This window comes from Thermobia domestica, chromosome 1 (assembly GCF_964235325.1).
Source record: "Thermobia domestica chromosome 1, izTheDome1.hap1.1, whole genome shotgun sequence".
NCBI lineage: Eukaryota > Metazoa > Arthropoda > Insecta > Zygentoma > Lepismatidae > Thermobia > Thermobia domestica.
In genome coordinates, this window is record NC_137454.1 from 257,657,869 (window position 1) to 257,677,435 (window position 19,567).

The window sequence follows — 19,567 nt, forward strand, 5'->3', positions numbered from 1 at the left end:
TGAAATTTGTGGTGGACAAACACCGTGTGTGGGGTTTCTCGACGTTCTCCCGTTTCCTCCCACTTTATTAATTCCACCATTTCATTTATTCCACCATCATCACCGTCTCCTTTAACCTAGCCGGCATAACTGTGGGACGTAAAACTCAAAGATTTCATTTGTATTGTTTTGTTTTCGTATTACTAGTAATAGCAGTAGTGGTATTCGCTGTCGTATTAGTATAGTAATAAGTAGTAGCAGTAGTTGTAATAGTAACAGTAGTAGCAGTGGCGGCAATAGTGGAATTAGCACTAGCATTCGTAATCGCAATAGTAATAATAGTATTAGCAGTAGTAGTTGTAGTATTAGTATCACATACGGTGTAGAAGTTCTACATATCTCCTCTGTTACTTGTAATGCATTAATGAGTGTAGTATAAGACTTTTGCGTCCATGAGCTGTATTATTGTATAATAAACATGGCCGGACAGAGCAAGCACAAATAACAAATAGACAGACAGTATAGGGATATAGAAAACAAACCTTGGGTAACTTTTCACACGATTTTCCTATTTGAGAAGGACAAATAGACAGTGCAATATTATGACGACATATTTCTCATTTTCCATTACATATTGAAGGATTGACTTGATTTATCAACTTGGTTGTTCTCAGGCCGGTTACGCCCGGCCCGTTTAGAGCCCGGCTCCTTTGTGCCCGGCCAGTTTAGAGTCCGGCCCATTCTCTGCCCGGCTCGAGATTCGGGCCGGATCGGATCGAGACGGACACAGAATACAGATCCATCCGGGTCGTCTTCGGGCCTGGCTTTGCAGGGCTCTGGTCTACAGACACACGGATAAAACCGTTTTATAAGACTTCCAGCATTTATGCACAGCATAGGTTTGAAGGTCATTTCTATATTAACTTCATGAATTAAAGGGAACTTGTATTCCTCGAAAGGCATTTGTTGGTCCTTCAAGGTCAATCGAACAATGAAAAAAATGATACTAGGAGTATTTTAACACGCCACTCACTACAACGATATAACAGAATGCTGCCTCCGGCTGTTAATAAAAGGCTTAACTAGCTGGAACTCGCTAGTACAGGAGCAACGTTATATGCCAAACAACGTTGTACTGTGTAAGAAATGCTAGGGGTTGTTCTGTCTATGTGCGCCGCCTCCTTGGTGTTCCCTGGTTAAAGCACTCACACAAATAATCTTGTCAGGGTGCTGCAGGCAAGATTTTTAGTTTCGAAACATAATAAACATAATAAAATAAATATTTCTCGCTTGACACTATTAAAAAATAAACAATTAAAACATAGAGATGGGAGTTAAAATTTCTAACGTCTAAAACATAATTGATTGTTTTTGCAAAGGCAACCAAGCAACACACTAAATTAGTCACTTTATACTTTATGTCCACAACAAAATCCTTGCAGGGGTCGCGGTGGCTCAGTGGTAGAATATTCACCTCTGGTGCTTGGGGTCCAGGGTTCGATCACAGTCCCCGCCAAGTGAATCTTGTGGTGGACAAACACCGTGCTCGTGGGTTTTCTCGGGGCACTCCCGTTTCCTACCACTTTCTTCATTCCACCATTTCATTCATCTCTCATATCACCGTCTCCTTTAGCCTAACCGGCATAAACGTGGGACGCAAGACTCAAAGATTTCATTTTCAAAATCCTTGCAAGTTCTTTTTGCAATACCATTAAAATTATTTTCTTTTATGATGATATTTTCATTTTAATTTGTATGAATGTAGTATTTTCTTTTAGTAACGTTTGATAATATCACTGCCTCTTGCACTCATTGTGCATCATGTAAGTTGTTGAAAATATACACTAAATACCACGATTATATATGTTGGGAATATGCATTACAGGAATTAAACTTGAACCCGGGTTTCAACCTGTTTCTTTACGTTTAAGTCAGCCGTGTTACCGACTGAGCTAGGACAGTCCCAACTTATCCTTATATTACCGGTATATTTTACTTTATCACAGCACAGCCCTTTATGACAGTGTTCATAAAAGATTTTAACTAAAAAGAAATCAATCAAAAAAAATCGCGACTCCCTGAAAACATATAAGTCGTCCCGTCATTTATATGCACCCACATACATTTTGGAAAGTCGGCGTCGTTGGTTCTATCTGTTGTGTTTGAAATCAGTGTTTCTTTCAGAAACTATGTTCCGGGGGAGGGGGGCACACTTCGTATTCCGGGGGCACTATCGATAACTTTCTATTTTTTATTATATTATAGATGTATTATTTTGGTCTCTTCCGGGGGGCACTCTCAGAGCTCCGGGCGGGCAGTACCCCTAAAAACACTTCTGGAAGAAGCACTGTTTGAAATACACCTAATCTAATATAAATAAAATAAAAAGTTTGTTTGTGTGTGTGTCTGTCTGTATGTATGTATCTGTGTGCTGCCTGGAGACCAGACAAGAGGACCGAGAGTTACCAAATTTTGATCTTGGGTACCTGGGCCCAGGTTCCGGATCAAGACGAAGCGTTTTTTTTTAAATCGAACCAGGAAGTCTCAGGAGACGTTTACAGGGACATGTAAAAGTATTAGAAGATATCCGATATTAGTGTCGAATTCAAAGTTTTGGCGGTCGCTGAGATCAATGGTGAAACTCCAATTGCATTAACTTCCAAATTAACCCCACTTAATTGAGGGTCGGGATACCGGAGATGATAACTGACATGTAAAAATAATCCAAAATGGCCGATATTAATGTCAAATCCAAAGTTTTCGCACTCGCTGAAATCAACGGTGATACTATAGAGGCGTTGACTTCCAAATACAGCCACCATGCGAATAATGGGTTTTTCTGATAGTTATTAATAAATGCAAGAAATAAATTATTAATAATAAATGGGAACAGATAGGAATGCATTTTGAAAGAAAGAAACGAAAGTGTAAACATACATAACCATGTCTGACTTTACATAATCTATCCTAAACCACGATCACTAATCTAACAAGAAGAAAGTAGACTTTGGTAAATTAACTTCGGGGTCATTTTTCGCGAGGTGGTGTTGCAGATTTAAAATATGAATATTTAGGGATGCGCACGAGTCGAGACATGTCTCGAATCTGAACTGAAATTCGAGTTGACACACTTTGTAAAATTCGAGACGAGTCAAGACAAATTTATTTCTCGACTCTAATTTTCGAGCCGAGACACGAGTCGAGTCGAGATTTTTCGTAAAGATCTCGACTCGACTCGAATGTGTCGAAAATCTTTCTATAATTTTTAATATTATGTTGAAGAAAGTATTCAGTCAGAAACAGCCTTGAAACCAATTCCAGTATTTATTACTTTAGAAAGGTACCGAACGCATAAACTTAATGGTTAATCCTTCGAAATCAAGATTTAATTTTCAGCTCAATTCCGTTAATTAAAACTAATAATTAATGTCGTGATATTTGATTGTACTTCAAATATAATAATAATAATAATAATAATAATAATAATAATAATAATAATAATAATAATAATAATAATAATAATAATAATAATAATGCTCTGGGGGACATACACGTGAGCATGTATCTAGTATAGCTCGAGCAAGGCACAATGACGGCCGACGCGTATCGCACACTGCTTGCAGACTACGTACACCCCTTGATGACGACCATGTTTCCCAACGGTAGTGGCATTTTTCGCCAAAATAATGCACCATGTCACAAGGCCAGGAGTGTGATGAAGTGGTTCAAGAAATGTTCAACAATGTTCTATATCTTTTGACGATGTGCAAATTACAAGGGGGATGAGGGAAATCACCATTCGTAATACTATATCTTCCTATAGCCAAAGGAGATTTCCCTCCATGTCAAAGAACTATGTGCTGTGTAATTAAAATGTATGAGTTGTTTTATCTGTTGTGTGTATGAAATAAATTATTAAAAAATGCAACAAATAAATTATTGACAATACATGTGATCAGATAGGAATGTATTTTGAAAAAAAGAAAAGAAACGGTAAACATACGTAACCGTATTTAACTATACATAATGTGACTAAACTAACCGATGGTAGCTAATCTAGAATAATGTAGGAAAGATGCAAGAAAGCAATTATTAATAATAAATATCAATATATAGAAATATATTTTGAAAGAACAATATTTCCCAGAAGTAACTTTGTAAATTTAGGATTTAGGATTTAGATTTCTGGGCTTTCGGCATCTGAGACCATTTAACCCGTCACGTTCGAGGGATGACATCTCTAGTCGAACACACTTTCCGGGGAAAGGGAAGGAAGAAAGGATTGGGGAAGAAAGGAAGTGATCTGAAACCTAAGGTATCACCCTGGCATCTTCCTGGTGTGAATGTGGAAAACCAAGGAAAATCTCATTCAAGGTGACTGGCCTGAAAAACTTTTAAATTTTTCGACCGATGGAAAGTAGTGTTTCCACGAGATGAGACGAGAGAAGACTTCAAGCTGTCTAGTCTCGTGAGACGAGACACGAGAAATGTCTCGTCTCGTGGCAACACTAGAGCGGATGAGGTCCACAAAAAGGAGCTGTTATACAAAGTGGTTAAAATTACAGCTTTTAACCACATTTGTTTGGTTATCAGCACAACACACAACACGACTACAATCTTCCAATCAGTGTTTCTTTCAGAAAAAATGTTCCTGGGAGGTTATATTTAGGATTCCGGGGGTACTGCTGGTATTATTCTATTATAGATATATTATTTTGGTCCCCCCGTGGGGGGTACTCTTAGAGTTCCAGGGGGCAGCACCCCAAAAACATGTCTGGAAGGAACACTGCTTAAAACAACGACTACTTAGTTTCGACCACTGGCGCCCGAAGGGAGGGGGAAGGGGCCCGGCCGCCCTTGCTCACGAAAATATATGTGTAATATAGCAAACTACGTATATTAAATATCAGGCGTAATATAGCAATCAAGGAGATGAGCCCCTTAAAAATTATTCGGGCGCCAATGGTTTCCAGTAATGAATTATTACGACAGGAATATTTGTCAATATCGTCGGTACAGTCGAAAGGCAAGCCTTCCCCACTTATTCTGAAATCCTTTTTTCAAAACCTCTGGCGCCACTTCAAAATATAAGAAGGCCCATGTGACTTTCTGATTTCAAAAATGACTTTGGTTCGAATAACATCATAAAACAAAAAAAAAACGAAACTAAATTTTATTGTCAAACCAACATCCTTTCAAATTCAGTACAGGAAAAGGCCTACACGTTTCTGTCTTTGTTCGGAACGAGAAAACTCATGAACAATGGTTAGTTGCTGATGAAACTGGCATTAAGAGAACTTGTATTTCTATAAAGGATTTTTATACATAGATATAACCACCAGCCCTCGGAATGAAATATTCTGAAACACTGATCTCAAAGAATGGTTTAACATTTTACTTGAATCTGGAACAGTATCACTAAATATTTAAACTTGAATCGGTTGGAAAATAGAAATGAAAGCTGTTTGTAAGAATCATTTAAAAAATAACTTTAGGTCTTCCTTGTTCTTTTAGGATAGTCCTCATTTGAAATAATAAAGGGTGATATACTTTCGAAGGCAATAATTTATTAGGAGTTAATAAATTTTTAAACAATTTCAAAAACTGTCTTTTCATTTTTGAGACATGAGACGATACGAGGCATTTCAAGAGACGTCTGGGAAACGAGACGGGACAAGTAGTCTGTCTCGTCTCGTGTCTCGTATCAAAGGTTTCTGTCTGGTCTTGTGGCAACACTAGTTGAAAGAAAGAAACTAATGAAATCTTTGAGTTTTACGTCCCACGATTATGCCGGTTAGGCTAAAGGAGACGGTGATGATGAGTAATGAATGAAATGGTGGAATGAACAAAGCGGGAGAACCCCGAGAAAACCCACGCACATGGTGTTTGTCCACCACAAAGTTCACTTGTCGGTGACTGGGATCGAACCCGGACCCCAAACACCAAAGTTGAACGCCCTACCACTGAGCCGCCGCGGCCCCAAGAAAGAAACAAATATGTAAAGATACATATATGAGTACACACACACGGATAAACAAGTCATACATGTATTTTAATCTTCTGACTACTTAACCCCGACTAATTTAAGATTGCAAGAAAGTAATTATTAAGAAGAAATATATACATATAGAAACGTATTTTGAAAGGGAAAAAAACAAACCGTACCAGCCGTGATATGAATCTGTTTTGCCCACTCAACAAGCAGACACCTTACCGAATTATCTGCGGCAGAACTTGCAATTTGTGGTTTTGAAGCTTTATTTATACTGTGTGTGTTACGTAACGACGCTACGGGATGTCATTACTAGTGCGACCACCTCATTCAAGACCTTTTTTGTAAATTGTTTGAGGAAAAAAGAGTGATTTCGTAAATCAACAAAACGGATCTTGTATATAGAGGGTGTAACTAAAAGGTACGACAAAACTTCATGGGTGTATTCCTTATTGGTAGACAAGCAAAAACGTTCCGATAACCTTATGTCGGGAAATGCATCGTTCCAGAATTACGGCCTTTGAGCTGACTACTAGTGTGAAATAGTCACATTCTGGTCGCTCCTTAATGTGTCTCAATTTAAACCTCAATATATCAAACTCTGATTAAGATAGGAATGTAATTTTAGTAGCAACGTGTTCTGCAAAAATTAAGCTTTCCGCTGATATGCATTTTATGAGTGTATCCCCAAGGAATGCCATCTCAAAATTGCTGATGCAAAAATCAAACAAAAAACAAGTAATTACCCTTCCATGTCCACCGTGGTACTCCCACACATACATAAAATATACAGGGTGAGTCAAAAGTCCTTGGACACCTGCATAAGTGAAAATCGACGGGAAAAGTAAAAAGTAATGATGGGAACAGAGGTTTGATGAGGGGTCGCAACTTTTGAAGTGTATGTCATCTTGAAATCCGCCATTTTGGATTCATGTAATTTTTTTTAGATGGGAAGGGGGTGTATGACCCATCAAATAACACTAGCTTGAGCTCAGGAATTTAGTGGTGTAATTTGTTTTTCCTATCTAGTACAGTTTAGAAGTTATTTATGTTCAAAGGTGGGAAATTACCTTGATACTGAATGCTACAACACATGTTCTACGTGTTGTCCATTTCGTGCAATGCACAACTGTAGTCCCTGCAACCACTCTGACTGGAGTCTCACACGGAGGAGATGTCTCCTGAAGTTTGGTCACAGGCTTGTTGGATGCGTTCCTACAGGTGTCTCAAATCACGGATTGTCTCAGCATACACTATCTGCTTAAGATGTCCTCATAGATAAAAATCAAGGGGCGTTAAGTCAGGGGATCTGGGCAGCCACTCCACGGGACCACGGCGACCAATTCACTTCCGTGGCAGTTGTTCATCCAACAATTGACGGACACCAAGTCTATAGTGTGGAGGGGTCCATCGTGCTGAAAATAAGATGGGAAAATGCCGTCAGCGTTCAGTGTGGCAGGGAACACAAAGTCCTGCAACAGCATCAGATACTGTGGTGCAGTTAAGGTGTTGTAACTGAAAAATGGCCCAATGATGCGGGTGTTCCATATGCCACACCAAACCATCACCTTCGCTGGACTATGTTCTCGACTCGGGTGAACCCAGATCGGATTTGCGTCACACCAGTGTCGACAATTATGTCGATTAACCTCCCCGTTCAAAGTGAGATACGCCTCGTCACTGAACAGTATGCCCTTGACAAACGCAGGATCCAGTTCGTGTTGTTCAGTGGCCCACATGCAGAACTCCAACCGGCGATCAGGGTCATCCTCGTTCAGTTTATGTTGCATGTGCAGCTTTTAAGGATGCCACTGATTGGTGTGCAATATCCGAATTGGCTTATTGGACATGCTAGGGACACACGACGGGTACTTCGTGTAGGACTTTTCACAAACGACGCAACAACCGCCGTTGCAGTTTCCTCATTGGTGGCAGTCTTTGGTCGCCCACTACGAGCCCTATCTTGAACAGAGCCCGTCTCTCGGAATTTGGTGATCACGTGAGCCACCGTGCTGTGCGATACCGGTTCTCTGTCTGAGTGCCGTCGGTTGTAGTCAGCTGCTATTGTTCGGTAGCTGCGTTCCACTGATATAAGGATGATTTCGATCTTCTGTTCACGTGTCAGACCTATTTTAGATCACCTGGAACAGAGAGAACTGGGTCAGTATCAAGATAATTTCCCACTTGTGAACATTAATAACTTCTAAACTGTACAAGATAGAAAAAAACAAATTACACCACTAAATTTCTTAGCTCAAGCTAGTGTCATTTGATGTGACATACACTTTCCCATTTAAAAAAAGACTTGAATGCAAAATGGCGGGTTTCGAGATGGCGGCCATGAATGACATACACTCCAAAAGTTGCAGCCCCTCATCAAACCTCTTTTCCCATCATCACTTTTTACTTTTCCCGTCGATTTTAAAACTTATGCAGGTGTCCAAGACTTTTGACCTACCCTATATATATAGGCGGAAAGCATCGTCCTTTAGAAATACATAGATATCAAAAATATCTTCCTAGGTTAATTAGGGTCTGAGTTATTGAGGTTTAAATTGAGTCACATTAAGGAGCGACCAGAATATGAATATTTCCACCATTAGGCGGCTCAATGGCCGTAAATTTGTAGTGATACATTTCCCGACATATGGTCATATGAACGATTTTGCTTGTCTACCCATAAGGAATCCATCTCTGAAATTTTGCCGTACCTTTTTGTTACACCCTGTATATATGTGTGTTGGTGCAACAATAAGTTCCCAAGAATATAGATTAATTCATTTTTGATTTTAATCTACACAACAAATGCTTTTTATGAAAGCAAGGAGCCTGCGAGTTAAAGATGGTTAAAGACCGTAAATAAAATTGAAGATCTGAATTGCAGAACATCCGAAGTCCACCGGAGTACTTTTTTGTTTTTTAGAAGAAAGACAAGAAGATTATACTTGGAATGCTATTCTGTTTAGCTGAAATTATTTTGATTTTTTTTAAAAAAAAGTTTTGACTTGGACTTACCTATTATGCAAGTGAATAGCCCTGAAACATAGACGCTAACATAAAAAACAGAAAACGAAAAATACGAAAAAAAAAGAGTGGTCTTGGGATGTTTTGTAATTCAGGTTTTCAATTCAAACTTCAAATGGAACTGGGGTAACTCGCAGACAATGGCTGACTTAACACTTTGATAATAGCGGGTGTAATGGCTGGTTTGAGAACACAATTGATATGGCCTCTGTAGCTAAGTAGACTCCCACCCTTCGCCCTCAACATTGGATACTGAAATGAAAAACTTATTTAGAATTTGATTGTTGATTCCGGTATATTTCAAGCATCACTTCTCGGAATCTGGGCCTGTGATATGTCGATATATCGCTATCATCGATATGCGAGGTATACTTGCGATGGATGAAGAAATTAAACTTAGTTTTTGCAAGATTGTTTTCTAATCATAATATCTTTATTACCAAACATTGCAATGTAAATACATCCACTTGCAAATTTGCAATATTATATGATGTAATTTCTTAGGCGCTAGAACTTTTGTGTTCCCTGAAGAAAGAAACAAAAAATCACCTGGAAAAGCAAGTACTTCGAACTTTGAACTAGAATTTACCGTAAGAAAGTTTTTCGTTTCTCTTCCTTGGAGATTTCCATCCCTTTTGGCCTTTAGGACCGCTAATTGACAAAAGGTGCACACATGATCGCTATATGCATTTATGCTCTGAGGGAGAGTCAGAGATTTAGAAAAGGAAACGACTTTTTAATAATAATAATAATAATAATAATAATAATTATTATTATTATTATTATTATTATTATTATTATTATTATTATTATTATTATTATTATAACAATGGGGTTTACAACTAGGGTCTTGTCTCTTTATCTTGCATGGGAAGGCCGCAAGTCTGCTACGCCACTGGTGTCCCCTATTCTGTGTTTGTCTTTTTCGTTTCGTGTAGATATTTGTTTTTGTGCTGTTAGGCTTTTATATGAAACTTTTATATTATGTAACTTTTTCTTTTTATGAGTTTCTTTTTGGGTGGGGCGGGGGGAAAGAGAGAAATGCTTTCTTCTGATATCTGTTTCTTACCATTCATCTTGTTTGAACTGCTTAAGTAAGTCATTTTGTAACTTTTGATGTCATCCTACTCCATCACAATAATAAAATTGTCATTCTTAACAATTTGTTTTATTCCCTTATTTGCAGTTTGCCACACTGATATATTTGTGACAAAATTGAGGTTTTGTCCAACGCCTTTCGAATTCGCAACCAACCCAACCGCTGAGCTTTTTGGGTTGCCTGCTATTGCAGGAAAAGGAGAATTGCAGGTGGTAATGCACTTTTGGAGTCGTGTATACACTAATATATTACAATTACAGTATTTTTTCATTGTAGAGGTTCATAGTAATGTGAAATTTAAATACACATATTTCCTGTCTTGCAATTAGGTTCCTATATAATTAATAATTTTGTTTTCATTTCCTCGCGGCACACCAGCGGCTCATTCGCGGCACACCAGTGTGCCGCGGCACACCGGTTGGGAAACGCTGCCTTAGACACTACTTTCAACAAAGGCTGACAGTTTGAAGCGGCGGTGTCGTTTCTAATAAATCAGAAGTAAATGCTAAATATATATTACTGTTTCCCTTCCACTACCACTTTAAAAGAATAACACATTTTTCTATATAAAATCCAATTACATTCATTGCCTAGGAAAAGTTTACAAAGGACATGGCCCACTATAAACAATACCAACTCCTTCACTCTTTCTTCTACATGCCATGTCTCCATTCTTCGATATAGCCCCCTCCCCCTTGTACTATGAAACTCTCTTCCTCCATGGTAGAATGGATAAAGATAATATAATTGACGCTACTTTTCCCCTGATACCTGTCGACAGACAGACGGACGGACAAAGCCGTTCTATAAATCTTCCGACACTTATGCATAACATAGTTTGGAAGTCTAAAAATGGACGTCAATAAAATAAACCTGAGTTCAGATTCGGAGCCAGGGCGTTGAAATCACACCTTACAAGGGCGCCGATTTCTCTGTAAATTTGAGGGCTCCATTCAGATGCAGAAGGTATATATATGAAGATTTTAAGACAAATTGCACTCAAATTATGCCAAATATTGTATATCCATAAATACAATAGGGGGCCCAAATGAGCTTTGGGGGCCCGGGGGCCCTCGGTCCCCCAGGATCAGCACCCTTGTTTATGTATTTAACAAAAGCTTTGTTCACCAGAGTTATTATCTATCAGGTTTCAAGTTCTGAGTTTATAATTTTTACTTTGAAGACAAAATATGCAGATGTGAAGCCAAAACACAAGAATCAGATTACAAAATTGTAACAAGTTCCTGTTTCATATTTCAAACCTCCAGATGAACATTTTAAATTCATAATACTGTCATAAGTTTTGCTTTAAAGACAAGAAATATGACGATGTGACGTCACAACAATTTCATGTTAAATAATGGTACAGTATAATGTCAATATATTATTATTATTATTATTATTATTATTATTATTATTATTATTCATTGTTAAATATTAAAATCACTAGTAAGCTTGGTTCTTAAATTTTGATAAACGTTACCTTAGTCTAGGACCTAGACCTAATCCTCTAAGATAATTTCCACTTGAAAAAATGTCTTCTAAATCTTGTCTACTAAATTTGATTCAGAAATTTTTAGAGGATATGTTGAGTCAGATAGCACCTAACGCTTACTCCTATGGACCACATAAGCAGGGCTTGCTAACTTAACATAACTATAACATAACGAAATAGACGGAAGTAACGTAATATATTTGTTAACACATTATATTATGTACCAATTGTAAATTCATATATTTGTTACGAAACACTAATGTTACTATACTTATCAAATAACTATAATGGTACCGTCTTAAAGGAGCAAACTACTTTCTGTTTATCACTAAACAACTTTATGAAGAGATTGATAGGTATATAGTATATTGTAATAACGTTATTACTTTATACGTTAATCCCAAGGCTTGCTGATTTAACTTAACTTTAAAGTAACGAAAAAGATGGAAGTACAGCCAAGTATAGCAATATATTTGTTAAATATTTTGTTATGTACCAATTGTAACTTTATATATTTGCTTCGAAACAATTATGTTACTATACTTATCAGATAACTATAGAGTAACGAATTACATGATCAATCTACTTTCTGTTGCCACTAAATAACTTTATGAAAAGATTGATAGGAATATAGTATATTGTAATAACGTTATTATTTTATAGGTTATTCACAAGGCTTGCTCATTTAACTTAACGTTAAAATGACGAAAAAGATGGAAATCCAGCCAAATATAACAATATATTTATTAAATTTTTCGTTATGTACCATTTATAACTTCTATATTTGTTATGAAACAATAATGTTACTATACTTTTCAGATAACTATATAGCGACGAATTAGAAAAAATGAAATACTTTTTGCTATCACTAAATAACGTTAAGAAAAGATCAACTGAAATATAGTACATTTCAATAACGTTAAGAAAAGATCAACTGAAATATAGTACATTTCAATAACGTTATTATTGTATAGCTTATTCCCAGGACTTTCTAACTTAACGGTATCATAACTAATAATTACCGGAACAAAATGTTTTTTGTTATGAGTGTTTTATCCAGGCATGTGAGAAGGGGAAAATGTCCTCTCCAAAGTTGTAGAATTCCCCCCCCCCGCGTATTTTAAAACAACACTTTCAAGGTTTGGGAGGTGATTCCTAACACAAGATAAGACAAAAAATATAGACGAAAACGTGTCCAAAAATGATTCCTTTCAAAGTTATAGGCTGCCGAAAACATGAAAAAATAATCCTCCAAAACAATGGGAAGTACCCTAGTCGGGTCAGGACTTCACTTATGAACTAGTATCTGCCCTATCCAAATATCGATGTTTCATAATTTGCGGTACTACCTCAACAATTTTTAGAGAGATAGTTGGTAAGTACTTCAAATTATATGCCCATAGCCAAACACCCTCTATAAAAATGTTGCATGAGTATTTTAGGATTTTGAAACATTGATGTTTGGATATGACACATATTAGTTCCTAAGTGAAGTCTGGGGCCGCGGTAGCTCAGTGGTCAGTTGCTCGGCAGACGCCGTGCCGTTCACCTCGTTGTTCCGGTAGGTGTTCGAGTGGAAATAGTGAGTGTGTTAACTTGCTTCAACTCAACCTGCATTGTCAAGTGGAGTATTTTCTACTACCAAGTAGTTCGAGTTATATTTACTCTTTTCATCATATTGTCTAGTGTGAAGTACAGGTTTACCCACTAAGTGCATTATGTCTGTTATCCGAGTGAATACTTTACGTTTGTCATTTCAAGATGTTGTGAACAAGCCTAACACATTGGTCTTGCATGAATGGATCCGCAATACTTTTCATCTGCTTCCTGATCAAGTTGTCAGTATTGAGTTTGATTATAGTCGCAAACAGTTATATGTTAAGTTAATCTCACAAGTGCTTTGTGAACAAATTCTGTTTCGAGTGAATGGAAAGGTTAGTTATTCAGATGATCTTGGTACTTATAACATTTTAATCGATTCTGCCAGTTCCAATATTATGACTGTCCGTTTACATTTGGTACCCACCGAGTTGGAAGATCATCATATTTCTCGTGTGCTTTCTCAGTACGGCGAAATTAAGTCAATTGCAGACGAAATGTATTCTACTGGACACATCTATGAAGTAAGGACTGGGAGAAAGATAATACGTATGAGCATTAAGCGCCCCATACCTTCTTATGTGACTATCTGTGGTTTACGTTTGTGGTTAACGTATGGAGGTCAAGTTAAAACCTGCGCCATTTGTGACTCACCAAATCATTTTCTGATGGAATGTACAAAGCGTCGTCTTCCTCCAACCGTATCAGCTTCAGTATCCAGTGTCTCACCATCCAGAGCCCCGCCCATGCCCGGCAATTTGAATAAAGTGGATACTCAACCGAACGTTCATTCGTTTACTAGTTTTCCTGTGTTAAGTGAGAAACGTCCTCCAACTTTACAGGAGAACCTTCCACCTTCAACTGCAACTGCTGCAAGTCCAATTGCAAAGACACTCAATGAAACTGAATCCACTTGTCCGCTTGGTGTCCCCCCTAGTTCTACAGCTGCATCTCCCACCAGTTCTCCTGCTATTGCCTCCCAGCAGACCCCTGCTTCTAATGCAACGCAGAGTGACTCTTCCAGTTCCACTACCATAGCGCCTAATAGTTCGGATATTCCACAACAGAGCATTACTGTTTCAGCATCTTCCGCATCGGAGATGGATACGCTACCTGAAATCACGGTAAGTACCCCACCGTTAGTGGGCATTGATGACTCTCACCAGGAAGTGACGGATTCTTTCGATAGAGATTCACCATCTACAGAAGCATCCCAGCTTCCCTCTCTACCCGAGAAGAGACGTCGCAAAGGTCGATCTCAGTCTTCCCCTCGTGATACATCCAGTAGAGCCAATAAACTTCAGAAAACTAAGAGCGTTCCCCCCGTAAACAACAATTGTGTGTCTGGTTTCACGAGGTCACGAGTAGATCCCCATCATAGTGAAGCAAGTGCTAAGACAAATGATAGTGCTACCTCTTCGGACAAGTGATCATATCACCTTCCAGTATAGAATGGGAATGTGTGCGAGTGTTGCCCCCCGTCTTTGTTTTTTCAAGTGTATTGTGTCATTTCTTTGTGTCGTGCTTTTTTGGTGTCTTTTTATTTTTCTGTGGCCATTAAATATGTATGCCACGCGTATAGCCACTCTTAATGTCAATGGCATTTCTAGTCTCACCAAGCAAAAAGCGCTAGCCGATTACATCAACCAATCGTCTCTGGATATAATTTTCCTGCAAGAATGCAATATTGACAATTTCTCCTTTCTTTTTAATCATTTGTGGGAAGTCAATCCTTCCGAAACTGGTTCTGGAACAGCTATTATATATCGCAAAGATATCTCATTAACCGCTTTCTCAAAATTTCCGTCAGGACGTATTATCGCAGCCAATTATGAAAGCATACACTTTTGTAATTTATATTCGCCGTCCGGGAATACCAAACGTGCTGAGCGAAACTCCTTCTATCTCACCGACGTTCCAATGGAGTTACATTCTGGTACCAGAGATTTGATTTGTGTAGGAGACTACAATGCAGTGTTAGATCCTATAGATTCAAGTTTTGGTTACAATACTTCTCCTACATTACGTAAATTGATTCAAGACTTTAAGTTAGTTGACGTATGGCGTCATTATAAAGGTAACACCCCAGGGCACACTTTTTTTCGACGAAATGGATCCTCACGTTTGGATAGGATCTATGTCAGTACCACTTTAATTAATTTTGTGCGCTCCATAAACGTTCAACCGGTATGCTTTTCTGATCACTGTGCTGTGGTTTGTACCATTGATCTACCCATCCGTAAGTACTTAAAATCATCCTTTGTTTGGTCACTCAATAACAGCATTTTACCTGACGAGGATCTACAGTTGCTAATTACCAATAGGTGGAACTATTTAATGCACTTTAAATCTCAAAAGAAAAGTTTGTTTTCATGGTGGTTACATCACATTAAACCGTCCTTTCGGTCTATCTGTAAACAGCACTGCAAAGACAAATCCTCTCTTCTTAAAGAGCAATATAATTATTACCATCACTTATTATGTGACTACTATAAAGAACTTGCTCAAGGAGTAGACGTACTCCCTCGTATTAAGGAAATTAAGGCACTCCTACTCACTTTACATCGAAAAAAAAATCAAGGTTTTTTCACGAGAGGCAAAACAACGATGCTTCAGCATGAAGTTCCCTCTTTACATACAGTTATCTGTGAAAGGCGCAGAGGTAAACAAAACCTTATTTCCAAGGTCTCCTTTCCTAACGGTGTAGTTCACGAGCATGATCAGGTAATCCCAGCTTTGTACGATGCATACCAAAACCTATATTCCCCCGCTCCAACCCAATCTTCTGACCCTTGCTTCGAGCGTCCGACCGGTACTTTCACCCCGGAGGCTCGTAACATATTCAATGCCCCCTTTACAGAAAGAGAAGTCAAGCAAGCTATTTTTGCGGGGAAGTTAAATAAATCTCCGGGACCCGATGGTCTTACATTAGAATTTTACCGCCAATTTCACAGCATTCTTACGCCTTTTCTCACAGAAATGTATAACGAACTCCGACTCACGCCCACGTGCATCTCTTCCTTTACCGCTGGCATAATGGTACTTGTACCTAAACATGCAGGTGCGCATGACTTTGATAATTTTAGACCGATTACCCTCCTCAATGTTGACCAGAAAATTTTATCTCGTTGCCTTGCCTCTCGTTTAGAACCGTTTCTGAATCAAGTCTTACACAATGATCAGTATGGTTTAAAACATACAAAACCTATGTTTTTAGCACTAAGTAATATACGAGAAGGTATTCATTGGTGTCAGAAAACAAGTTCTCCGCAGGTCGCTTTATTGGCGCTTGATTTTCATAAGGCATTTGACAGATTGTCACATGATTACATGTTTAAGGTACTTGAAAACTATGGTTTCGGAGACAGTTTTCTTAATTTGATTAAATTTCTTTATACTCAACGATATGTAAGATTAAAGGTTAATGGTGCACTTACATATCCTATCAATGTACGTCGAGGTATTGCACAAGGTTGCCCCCTGTCTTCCATTCTATATAGCTTGGTTCTTGTTCCCTTTCTTTTAACACTGGAACAACAACTTCAAGGTATACAGATTGGTGCAACATCCTTAAAATTACAAGCATTTATAGACGATATACATTGTTTCATTACCAGTCCACAGGAACTGTCGCGTGTTGAACTTCTCATATCGAACTATGAGTGCGTTTCAGGTGCTATTCTCAATAAACAAAAGTCACGCCTGATGTGTATAAATCCGGCTGACCAACACGTGTATTTGTCTACGTTCCCCTTTACTGATCGCATCAAAATCTTAGGCGTAACTTGGCAACGTCGCATAGCAGATACTATAGACTACAATTTTCATACCACAACCTGTACTTTGGTTGCACTCATACACCAAAGTAAAGTCCGGCAGGTCAGTCTTGCAGGCAGAGTATACCTTTTAAATGTTTTTATTTTTAGTCGTCTTTGGTTTCTGACTCAATTTTTTTCCTTGCCGAAGAAATACCTAAGTATCATACGAAAACACACAGGGCAACTGTTGTGGCATAATCACTGCCTAAGGGTAAGTCACGAGACTGCGTGTTTATCAAAACGTGATGGTGGCCTTGGCCTTAAAGACATTAAATTTCAGAGCTACTCGCTGCTGATTCATCGCGTCTGCCAAACATTATGCTCCTACTCCGAATCCTTTTCCAGCAAGGCGTTATGTGTACCACTACGTCATATTGAGTTACAAGCTCCCCTGCATATACAACCTTGGATTTCCCTTGTGCCATACCTCAAGGACGTATTTCTTGATATTAGTTACTCGCTTATCGCACGGAATCACCTTGAAGATCTTTCTGTTAGACAATTATATAATCATTATCATGGCACCACAACTTCGGTTCCCCGTATTGTAGAACATTACCCAATGACACACTGGAAGAAAATCTGGGAAAACATTCATACTCCGGTATTGTCTCCTGCCATGCAATCTCTTTGGTACAGTGTTGTTCACAATATATATCCTACTAACGGGAGACTTTATGAATTGGGTATCTGTAATATTTCTTTCTGTGGTACTTGTTATGTTCTCGATACTCTCCAACACCGGCTCGAAAGTTGCCCACGAAACACAGCTATATGGTTTCATTATCAAAAAATCATTGCCCGTATCTGTAGAACAACTCCTTCTAATATTCACTGTACGTCATTCATGCTGCTTCCGGATTATCAATTTTATCCCAGCACTAAACATAACGCAATTTTATGGATCACGTCCCAAACTATCGATATTCTTTTATGTAATGATTTTAATAATAATGTGACTTTGTATGTCAATCAATTATTGTTCCGTATGCAAACTCCAGCACTTTCAATTCGTAAACAAAAGTTTGCTAATTTTCTAGCAGCAATTTATTGATGTGTCTATTGTACTTTTTTTTTGTTGGTATAATTGGATGCTCACAGTACAATTTTCTTTGTTAATCCTTTCTGATGTAATTGGCTAAATAAGAGTACAATAAAGTATTTAAAAAAAAAAAAAAAAAAGTGGTAGAGCGTTCACCTCTGGTGCTAGGGGTCCCGGGTTCGATCCCAGCCCCCGCCAAGTGAACTTTGTGGTGGACAAACAACGTGTGCGTGAGTTATCTCGGGGTTCTCTCGTTTCCTCCCACTTTCTTCATTTCACTCATTACTCATCATCACCGTCTCCTTTAGCCTAACCGGCATAACCGTGGGACGTAAAACTCAAAGATTTCATTTTTCATTTCCTAAGTGAAGTCTTGACCCGACTAGGGTAAGCCCCTAGTTTTGGAGCTATGGACCTTTAAAGTTCATTTTTCATGCCTTTGACAGCCTCTAGCTCCGAAAGTATGTATTTGTGAACTCAGGTTGGTCTATACTTTTTGTCTTATCTTGGTGTCAGGAATCACCTCCCAAAAGTTGTCAGTGTTTTTTAGAAACACCTTGTATATATAGCTAGTTTCAAATTTAGCGTTCAGTTTATGTTTTTCCAATTTGCGAGGTTTCAGTCAATGTCCTTTTCCATATTCCCCAAAAAGTCACATATGTTTTCATGGTACCATTTTTATGTGTTCAATATTATAATCCGAAAAACTTACTGTTAGTGGTTTACTGATGAAAGTGTCAGTAGCAACCTCTCGTTTGAAGGATAATTATGAGTGACTAATCGAGTTATTTGGAAGCATTTCATAGGTATCACAAGAAAGTGATGAAAGAAAGTCTGTAAGCATTCCTGAAGGCAGATTTTGAAGACTATGATAAGCTCCATAATGAAGTTGTGCGACCATATGTGATAACATTGTTAGAAAATTTTGATAGATTTGGGGATACCGTTCGAAAAGTTTCTTTATCGTCCCAAGTGTTCAACTGTGGTGACATTATGCTTATGGAGTGGCCCCGTGTAGCGTAGTCGCTAACTCTCGCCTTCGGTGCGAGCGGTCTCGGGTTCGATTCCTGGTGGGGACACTCGGTCGAAAATGAGGTTTTCCTCATTCACATGAGGCAAATGCCATGGTGGTACCTAACTTATATGACTCAGGCCACTTCCTTCCTTCCCTTTAGTTGGATAGTGTGCTCGACGAGGGACGAAATCCCTCAAACGTGACGAGCTAAATGCATTGATGCCGAAAGCACAGAAATCTAAATCCTAAAATCCATTTCTATTATGCCTATGGATAACGCAATATAAGAACTCAAATCTTTGTGTGATTTTCTTTCTTTGAATTTTGAGGAGTGTGTACCTGAATATAAGTGTTTTCATTAAATTTTAAAGAAGTGTGCAGAGAAGAATATGAAGTTGAGTGAAATGTTACGCAAACTTCAAGCGGATAATATTGGGGACGGTTTCCTACACTAAGACATCTAGCTGCCATATTAAGTGTGTGTCCTATAGGTAATTGCAAACT